Source organism: Myiozetetes cayanensis, unplaced genomic scaffold, assembly GCF_022539395.1.
Source record: "Myiozetetes cayanensis isolate MyiCay16 unplaced genomic scaffold, myiCay2020 scf6-25, whole genome shotgun sequence".
Taxonomy (NCBI): Eukaryota; Metazoa; Chordata; class Aves; order Passeriformes; family Tyrannidae; genus Myiozetetes; species Myiozetetes cayanensis.
In genome coordinates, this window is record NW_026087853.1 from 34748382 (window position 1) to 34759647 (window position 11266).

An 11266-nucleotide genomic window follows, 5' to 3' on the forward strand; every position below is an offset into this window, starting at 1 on the left:
GCTATCCGTGTGTTTGTGAAAAAGGAAGTGCGTGCAAAGTGTGTCCTACAGGAAAGCAGGTGGTGCAACAGGTTGAACCACAGGGCAGTGAAAAAGCCAAATAAATGAAGACCTGTAATTTGTCATTACTATTAGAATATTAAAGGACATGCGTTACTACATCCAAAAATAAGACAGTGCCTGATTCATCCCTCAGATTAATTTAGGTAGTCACATCACAAGTCTGACCAGAATACTTACAAATTACCAAAAATTGTAACATGCATATTATTTTGATGTTTTAAATCAATAGGTTTGCTTTGGCTCAGCAAAATTAAGAGGTGCATTTTGTGTCTCAGGAGATTTGGTGTTCTTAGATAAGAAACCTTTAAACGCCATTCTAGGATTTAGCATCTAATCCACATTCCATAAAAATAATTCTAGAGAATTAAATAGGCTTTGCATCAGATCTATCAGGGTGTGTTCTCCTACTCCATGGCCAGTCTTGCCTCCTTGCTGCCTACACCGTGACGCACAGCAAAACTGGGGCTGTCTGCAGTTTGTTTGGTTGGCCAGTTGAGCAAGCTGGGCCAAGTTACCACAATGGACTACACTGGCCAAGTGTCATGCTTACTGTAACTTTCATGGATGAACAAAGCTGCACATAACTCAGCACAAGAAAGGAGTGGCTGGGCCATCAGACAGGATTTACTGTCTCAGACACTGTTCCATATACTGCAGGTATAGCAGTGCTACCTATGCAGCCAGAGGTTGATGCTAAGTTACCCTTCCACTGGTGCTGTCATCACAAAGTTGTCATGCAAATACAACAAAAATGCTAAATGTTTTAAGAAATACTACAGAGGTGACTTTAAATTGGAACATTTATGAGTCTATTCCTCCTAATGGGTAGGATACATCTAACATGTTAAGACTACTACACTTTAGATAAAAACAGTATCTTTATCACATGGCTTATATCTTTAGATTATATCTACTATAACACCACTAATACAATGTATTCATGGCACACATTTAGGAAGCATTTGGAAAGCTGTGCATTTCTTCTACACCACACCTTGCAGACTGCAGCTCACTACAGGCCACTGGCACAAGAGACCACCAGATTCTGCAGCATTAACTAATCCTGAATAAATTATTTTTAACTGCAACTACCAAGCTCTTATCCCCTTTAGGGACAGCCATGTTCTTTGTGTATGGGCTGCATACAAAAATTTTAATAACATCTTTTCCAGTCCCTGCAGCACTGCTTGCCACTACCAGCAACAGTCAGAAAGAAATCAGGGCCACTTAGTAACCTCTTTCCAGTGAAACTTTTTCTTTCCATCAAACCATTTCGTACTAATTCAGAAAGTCTGTAACCATTTACTATCAGTCACATTACATTTCTTGTGTAGTCCTAGTTATTTCATCAGCACTAGAACTGGGAACCTGGAAGTAATGGATTTTTTCCAAGCTCTCCCCTAAAGCAAGCTCCGTTCAGTCTACCTACTGAAAGGGCATTGTAAGGTGTCACAGGGTTTCAGTGACTATTTTCAATTAACCTGCAGAGAAGCTTGAGAACTGAACTTTATTATTCCCCCGTAACTGAACTCAGGAGGAGTCATCTTTCCCATTTTTTGTTTTGGAAGTTTTCAGAAGATGAGGGGAAAAGGGGCAGGAGGAGAAGAGAAACTGACTCATAAGACATTACATGGCAGGTAAAATGTGTGACAAAGTGACATACATTAAAAAGTCCTAACACTGCACATACGTCTTCAGCCTCTGAACTACTTATTTTCAGTCAAGAACAAGATCTTGGGATATAACCAGGAATTATCTGAGAACAGCTCATTATTGAACCACAAGTCAGAGATGGCACACTCTGAGCACTGTGCCACAACATACAAATCTATAGTGTTCCAAATTCCTCAATACTTGGTACAGTTGTTAGAGCTAGAAAAGGCACAAAGAAGGGTAACAAGGATGGTCAAAAGATGTAAAATACTTTTTGTACAGTCAATCTGTGCAAACAAGAAACCAAAAATCCTCACTCTTCAAACTGGAAGAGAAGGCTGAGGTAGGTTATATTAGAAGTCTACAATGGGGAGCACAGCATTTGCCATGTGTCCTAAAACAAGAATTTTTTCTGTCAAAAGGAATGTTCAAAATTAACATAGGAGGTATTTCTTCCCACAGTTAAAAATTAAGTTATGGAATTCCTTGACAGAAGGTCCCACGTCTGCAAAACCTGCACGCACTAAAAAAAAGTTTAATGCAGTTAAAATATATCAGTGACTTTTTAAGTAACAGGTCTGCACCTGATTGTAATGTTTATTTTATTTCTGAAGTCCTGATTTCAGTTATTTACCCAATATAAGCATTTTTAGCTTCCTGTCATGGTATACTCACGCACAATAAGTGAGTATACCCAATGTGCAACCATTACTGAAGAATCTGTTCATTGTTTGGGTGATTCTGCCCCATAGAATTCAACCCAAAGAAATCCAAAACAAAATATAGGTGACCCTCAAACTACTTTCACTTCTTTTTTCATCTCCATTTAACTTTTTTTTTTTATTATTCTACGGCCAGCTACTTTAGCTATTCTTCTTTCCTTGGGACCTGCAGAGCTTTCCAGCTCCCAATTAGAAAGTGCTTTACTCAGGGAAATAATAGTTCAACCAAGCCCATAAGCCATCTTCTATGTTCTACCTCCTCTTTTGATTTCCATCCAATTAAGCTGAGAGCTAAAGTTTTGCTGGTTGGGCTTGCGTTTGTTTTGTTTTGTTTGTTTGTTTTTGGAACTGCAAACTTATATATTCTATCTTGTAGGTGAAACAATTACAGATTCACTTCTAAAAAGCACATAAGCAGTTTCAGTTGTCTTGAGACTTTTGAAGATCTTACAAAATACTGCTAAGACTACCCTACCCCTGCTGTGTTGTTTGAATTTAGTGATGGTATATAAATAAACCAAGACATGAGTAGACAATATACAATATCATTACGAAACTAGGTATCTGCAGATTGGTATCCTTAACTTCCCTTCAAACCCTTCCCCTGTCACCAAACAAATCAAAGAAGCTACATCTACCAAACACAGTGGTATATGGAGACTGCTTTCCCGTGGTAACCTTCCCTCCTCCCACCCTTCTTCCTTCAGGATGTACTCCTGAAAGTTCTTGAAAGAAATTTGCCCTTCCCACTTTACACATCAGTAGCAGGAAGGCTCCCACACTCGTTTGCATACACTGAGCTGAGTTTCCTTCTCCTCCTCCTGCTGTGTTCTCCCTGAGAAGGGATTCAGAAGAGAATGAGAGAAGAGTTCTCACCTCATAAAATTTTCATTCCTTTTTCTTTTTTCCTCTTTTTTTTAAAAAAAAAGAACACTTGAAACAAGAAATTCCACCATACATCTTCAAAGACAACGAGGTGTGGGGGGGAACTAAGCAAGTCACTCCTGCATCATTCAAACAGTACTCTTACAAAGGGAACACTACAGCACACAATGCATACAAGACAGTTGAGGAAGCTCATGCTCCAAAACAACATTGTGTTAATTTACTGTCCATTTCTGAGAACCACACTCACATAATTATAACGCCTCCTTGCACATAAGTCTCACCAATTACTTTCCTTCGGATATGAACAGGATATAGACTTTGAGAAATTATGTGTTAGTAGCTCTGTAACACTGTTTAGTTGCTACAAATTTCAAAGATAAAGGGCTGTTTTCTGAAAGCAAAACACTGACTTCCAGATTGACAACCCCAGAGAAGGGGTTTTTCCCTGTACTATCATCGGTCTCTACATCTGTTCAAAGCCTTATGTATTTAATATAGAAGTCTACTAAAGAAAGATGATTCCAAGGGTCTGTGTCACAAATTTTTCTTCCAGCGGGAAATCAACTGTCAGAGCCCTGACATCTGCTATTGATGTGTAAAAGCAAAGCAGTTCACCGTTCTCTGTATAAAAGTACAACCTTATATCCAAAGCAGACAAGGGAGGGTATGAAGCAACACACAAGATTTTGACCACAGAAGGAAATACTTCTTTGGACTTGCTGACTAGTTCTTTTCACTGGTAAATTTTAAATACAAGGCTAGAAATCAATCTTGTAACTGCAAGCACTCTGTGTATTAGAGGCCCATAAGCTGCACAAATTAGTCCAGAGGAAAAATGAAAAAGCTGCCAGCTGCCACTACTCTAAAGACAACATTATTTACACCAGGAACTTGACCTTCCAATGGAGATCTGAAGTTTTCCCCACAGAAAGAGGCAGGAGAGCATTATTCAACACAGGTTTCTTCATCAGGGTATTCTACTCTATAATGGCTCTGCAAAGAATATAAGGTTCAGTTCTGTGTTCTTGCAGTGTAAAACCTCTTTAGCATCCCTTTCAGTTTGACAGATCATTTTACCATCTGACACAATCTTTTACAAAAAAAAAAAAATCATAAAAGCAATAAAATTGTCAGAAGGGCCAGTTTTTGTTTTGAACTGACATGTCAGACCTACAGCACCACAGGAAATATGTCAGAGCACAAATATCTCTGTTGTTGGTGTCACTTTTAAATCAGCATTCTCTCCACCCATACACTGAAATATATCATCATGAAGGTCTGGTTTTGTAGACTGAGATATGCTCATCTGTGTACACACACACAAGTTACATATGCCTACACCACCAGCAGGACAAGTGAATATTTCTATATTATTTAACAGTTCTTAGATTGGACCCACAAGTAATAATAATAGAAGTCAAAAAACAACAAAAGACATTTCAGAGTGTTAAGTAACTGTTCATGCTGCACATAAAACATATTTAAGATATTTAACTAAAACATCAAAAATGTTCAAGGGACTACCGATATATCTAGAACTTTGCCATTCAAAAGACAGCTTGCAATTTTCAAAGACAAATGTAGTATGAAAGCACAGCCATTTCTGGAACAGAAACTTAACAAAACCTAGCAGGTGTGCAGAAACCTGTGCTACATCACAGGAGTAAAGCCTGAACCAAAATGGGCAAGTAAACCATGCCTTTTACAGCAAAAACTAAAGGATCTTTAACATCCCTTCAGAATCAGGGTCAACAAGAGCTCACTTAAGATATACACAGTTACCTGCACAAAATCTAACACCAGTCTGGATTTCAGCCTATCTTTCTAGGGAGAAAGATTTCATATAATCACAGAATACCCTGAGTTGGAAGGGACCCACAAGGATCATCAAGTCCAACTCCCAGCACAAGACTATGCCAAGAATCACAGCATGTGCCTGAGAGCGTTGTCCGAATGCTTCTTGAACTCTGTCAGCCTTGGTGCTATGACCACTTCCCTGGGGAGCCTGTTCCAGTGCCCAACCACCCTCTATGTGAAGAACTTTTCCTAATAGCTAACCTAAATCTCCCCTGACACAGCTTCATGCCATTTCTTTGGGTCCTGACACTGGTCACCAGAGAGAAGAGATTGGTGCCTGCCCCTCCGCTTCCCTTCACAAGGAGTTGTAACTGCAATGAGGTCTCCACTCAGTCTCCTTTAGGCTGAACAAGCCAAGTGACCTCAGCCACTCCTCGTATGGTTTCCCTTCAAGGCCTTCACCATCTACATTGCCGTCCTTTGGACACTCTCTAAGAACTTTCCTATATTGTGGCACCCAAAACTGCACACAATATTCAAGGTGAAGCCACTCCAGTGCAGAGCAGAGAGGGACAATCCCCTCCTTCGACTGGCTGGTGATGCTTTGCCTGATGCCCCCCAGGACATGGTTGGCCCTCCTGGCTGCCAGGGCACTGCTGGCTCGTATTCAACTTGCCATTGACCAGGGCCCCCAGGTCCCTTTCCATGGCACAGCTCTCCAGTGTCTCATTCCCCAGTCTGTACGTACATCCAGGGTTGCCCCATCCCAGGTGCAGAATCCAGCATTTGTCTTTGTTAAACTTCATACAGCTGGGGATTGTCCATGGGCTCTCTGCAGGGCCTCTCTGCTTTTGAGAAAGCCAACAGTTCCTCCCAGTTTAGTATCATCAGCAAACTTACTCAGTATGCCTTCGAGTCCTGCATGCAAATGGTTTATGAAGATGTTGACAAGAACTGGCCCTAAAATGGAGCTCTGTGGAATCCCACTAGTGCCTGGTCACCAGCCTGATGTAACGCCATCCACTGTAACCCTCTGTGCCTGACCCATGAGCCAAATGCTCACCCACCACATGATGTGTTTATCCAGTTGTGTGCTGGACATTTTGTCCAGAAGGATCCTGTGAGAGACAGCATTGAAAGCTTTACTGAAATCCAAAAAGATTACATCAACTCACTTCCTTTGATTGACTAGGTTGGCCACCTTGTCATAGAAGGAAATTAAGTTTGACAAACAGGACTTTCCTCTCATGAAGCCCTGCTGGCTGTGACCGATGACAGCGTTGTCCTTCAGGTGTTTTTCAATACCTCCAAGTATAATCTTCTCCATAATTTTACCGGTCACTGAAGTGAGACTGACAAGCCTGTAGTTTCCAGAGTCATCCTTCTTGCCCTTTTTGAGAATCAGGACGATGTTAGTCATCTTCCAGTCAAGTGGGACCCCTCCAAATTCCCAAGACTATTCAGAAATCACTGAGAGATGCTTCATGATGACATCAGTCAGCTCTTTTGAGTATTCTCAGATAAATCCCATCAGGCCCCATAGACGTGTAGGGAGCAGTAGATCCCACAGAAATTCAAGGTCGACTGATGGTTTATTCTCACAGCCATGGTCCTCCAGCTCAGCTGAGGATTTCAAATTAAATCCATATATGCATAATGGAAGTGAGTCACTGTCACAGCAGAGATTTATCTACTGAATTCCCAATCTTGTGCTGTTTTCTCACTCTAGAAAGTAACTCAGTAAACCTATCACTTCAGCCATTTGGCTCTGACTATACAGAACAGAGTAATTAGCACGTATGGGTACATCTTTTCTGTGTATCTAAGACCACACCTGTCCTGCAATAACAGATTTTATACACAAGTATAGCAGCTTAGTAATGATCTAGCCTGGATTCTTGGGTTCTAATACCCAGAGAAGGTACAACACTCACATGTGATAAACACTTGCACTTCTCTTACAAACTGGCAAGAGCAGCCACCAGACCTGCCACTCTGCACTCACTAGGTTGCTGCTACCCTGAGAAGGCAAGGTTTGACCAACGTATGTCTCACTCCTAAGGACACCTGATTGGAAAAGACTGCAGATGTAGTGTCAGAGCACATATATATAAAATACTAAGAGCTGATATATAGAGAACCTACCACAAAATTTCTAGGAATCACTTATTAGCATACAAGTACTCCTTGATACACTAATAGTCAGAAGTACTGAATTAAAAAAACCCAGACATAAAAAATGTCAACAAAACACAAAAAACCCCTCCTACAATCAATCACCACAATAAAACAAACTCTTAGCTAATGCAGCAATATAAACTGTGAAAGTTTGGTTTAATTTGCCAAGTTTTCCTGAGTTTTTTTAATGAGCTCTGATCTGCAGGGTAGGAAAGTTGATACCAGTAGAAAGACACTTCACCTTCTTACTTGGAGGGAAGCCTGGCTAAAATATGCAACATCAGTGTCCCTGGACCCTAGAGCTTTAAATAAAAATAAATGCACTTTTAAGTAATGTTGCAAAGGGATTAATTGGTGTACTTCTGCTTTTTAAATTGATTTAATGGGAATTCGATACTTGGTACAAAAGACAGACCCTACCGAGGCAAGACACAGTGATTTTGTGCAAGCGCACTGCTGCCCTCTCCTGGGGCGAATCCGATCCACTCCGGTCCTTACACCGCACCGCAGACCCTGAAGGAAGCTGCATCTCCAAGACCATCAGGACTACTTTGGTGGCTAGAGACTTAAAATAAACAAAGTTAAAAAAGTAGAAAAGTGAAATACACAGAGATACAGAATAAACACAGCAAGCCATCGATCATTATATAAACTGTGATAATTCATCACCTTAAATCCTTAAATTCTACAACAGTTTGTTCCTTCATTTAGATTGAAAAAAAATTTCCCAATATCCACTGAAAGAGTTGTCAAGCATTGGTTCTGACTGTCCAGGGAAGTAGTGGAGTCACCATTTTTGAAGGTATTTAAAAGATTTGTAGACGTGGCACTTAGAGATACTGTTAGACTTAGCAGTGTTTGATTAATGGTTGGACTCAATCATCTTAAAGGTCTTTTCCAACCTAAATGATTCTATGACCTAATTCAGGAGAGGCCAGAAGTGATTTTCAGCATCAATAGCAGAGGCTGTGGGACAGCAGAATATTCTGAGAACTAAGATAAAATGGCAAACAGCAACTTTCACACTCATAAGCACCAAGGAGTTTTGATACTATTACTGCAGAGTAATGCAGAGTAAGCATACAAAGTTACATAGGCTGTTAAATTGCTTTGATTTCGGTGGCATTAGAACAAAGATAAATTTTGATGTTAGACAAAATCCTGCTTTTGATTACCCTGCATAAGCCCAGGGTAATTCATGGGCCTAGGTACACTTCCCATTTACCAAAGCTTACTGGGTTGCTTTATGTAAGCTGAGCTTTAACTGGCAGAATGCAGGTTTAACCCCCAGCAAGCATGAGACAAAATACATAGCTTAAGCCTCAGCAAAAGAAGAGTTAAGACAAACTAATTTTAATTTTGAGATGCAACTGCAAAGAATGAACACAGGCTCAGGTACTGCAGTTTAGCTGAAAGGCAATTTACTAAACTGCGGTAATCCTAAACCTACGTTCAAACCACAAAGTCTAATGTTATTGACAAAGTTTGGTCTTTACAGAATTTTTTAATGCAATTTACAGTTGTATTTTAAACTTAACTAATCACCTAAATAAATATAGCCTGACAGTATGCATTTAATGGACTACAGAGGTATAAAACCAGTCCCCCAAATCACAGAAGCAGAAAAGCAGCTAAGGTAAACGGAGGACACGATGGCAGAGCGCACTTTGCAGGGCCGGTGGCCCGGACCTGTTCACGAATAACCTTGAGATGAGCAGCATTCCACTGCTACCAGCCCAAGCATAGCCAACTCCACAAACCCAGACTGAAAACAACTGATTGTATAGCAGTTCTCAAACAGAAAGTCACCCATCCCTTTTAGGCATAAGTTTCATGGAAATTAGCATTGCTGTGCAGCTGTAGGACATCCTGTACTCCAGCGTGAGCACAGCCTGCAAAACACTCTCAGCGTTAGGAAGGCCTCAGGTGAGTAGCAGTATACCCAGTTTTGGGGAACACATTTCAAGAGAACACAAACGTGTTCTCCATGGAAAGGGTCCAAAAAGGAAGGAAGAATCAAAGCTAAAAGTTGTCATCTATAATATCCCAGTGAACTGGCATTCTTTAGCCACTCTCTAGTCTAGAGGAAAAGATTCAAAAGGGAACAGCATTTTCACATTTTCAAATATGGAATACAGTTGCAGAGAGCAAGGTAACAAATTGTTTTCTATACCCACAGAAGGTAGAAGGAATAGCAGTAATGGTTTTAAATTGCAGCAATAAGGTATTCAAGTAACACGTCAGGAAACCTTTCAGTGAGAGATAAAATAATCCGAATAAACAAAAAAAAAAGGCTTTAAGAAAGGGTTAGACAAACAATTGCTAAAGAACAATGTAGGGGGTAAATGTGTGTATTTTATTTGTAGATTTTATTTAAACACATACATGGGAAACCAGTTATCTCTGAAATATCTTCCAGTCTATGATTTTTCATAGTAAATATCTGCAATACAAGTGAGAAAACAAATCATTTAATATACTTCTTCCGTGATGATAACTATTTCAGTGGCATGAATCACACAGCTTACAAGCAGCATATTGGTAACAGAACCTGGAACATTGCTCACTGGCTCCAGAAATTAAAAAGATGAAACAAAGCCAGTGAAGCAGAGAATAACATTACTAACATTATTAGCATTAGACATTCTGGATTATTACCCACAAACCAGCAAACACCAGGAAAAAAGCATTCCCTAGAACTCTGTCCACAGGTGTATCAGTAGTAAATTTAAATACAAAGCATCAAGTACCAACACTATATTAATCATCATTTTGAATCCAGTCTTCACCAGTGACAGTATTAACAATTTAACAGTTCACAGAAACTGTGATGCATCTGCTGATGCAGCTTTCTATAGGCACTTTTACTCTTCCTCCTGTTACTATATTAAAATTCAAAATTATCTTGCGGAAGCTAAAGATCAGTGTCACTAGCCCTCTGTGAGAAATAGACCTTATCAACAAAATATGCCTTAAAATTAGACCATGCTGGTGGTCAGCCTTGTAAAGACAAAGAAAGAGAGTTCACAAACTATCTATGCAAGCCACCGGTGATTTCTCCAGTTGTTGATATCTTTAAATTATTCCTTTCATGGGCTATTTTAACTCTAAACATTTTGAACTGTAAACATAGACCATGAGAGTGAGAGACAGAAAATACTATCTCCCAAAAACTACCCTCCTGCCAAGTGACAACAGCAAACTAGTGCAAAGTCTAAACATCCCAAGGAAAAAAAAAATCCATTGCCTATTTTCCAGTACTGGCATTTTCTTATTTAAGTTATTAAAGTGACCAAAAAAAACTCCTATCTTTTTGGAAGCAAAAAGGCTAAATCCGTTTTTCCACAATTTTTTTGTTAACCATACCTCCCGTTTTGTTTTAACCTCAATCAATCATCCATTAAACGAACAAACATTTTTACCATACTGTTTTTAATGTTTTTCACCGCCAACATGCTGCATAAACAGAAAGGGGAGGAGGAAGGCCACTGGACAAAAACCGCTTAAGGGCACCTTTAATCATCGATTAAGAAGAGAAGCAGTTTACTGCGCTGACTTCAAAGAGAGCGTGGTTACCACTACACCCTTCTGTTGCTCTGACCAATTGAGGAGTTGCTTCTGATTGCTGCAGCCCCGATTATTCCCTCCCATCCTGTCCATTCACTGCACACCCCCCGAGGCTGCCCCAGCACTCGCGCCTCAACACCACCCATCCAGCTGTTTGCTGCCCAGCAGTGGGAGCCTAAAAAGAAAAAAAAAAAAAAATATCAAGAGGCCTCAGCCAGGAAGGTCACTTTAGAGAGGGAACCTCTCTTTTTCCAAATTCTTGACAGCTGCCCAGAGCCAAAGGACAGCTTGTAGGCACCCAGCGACACAGCGACAGGAAAGCAGCGGTACCCTTTCGGTGCCCGCACCACTCAAAGCACGCCACTCCCAGCCACCTCCAGGCCTCCTCTGCTCTGCCC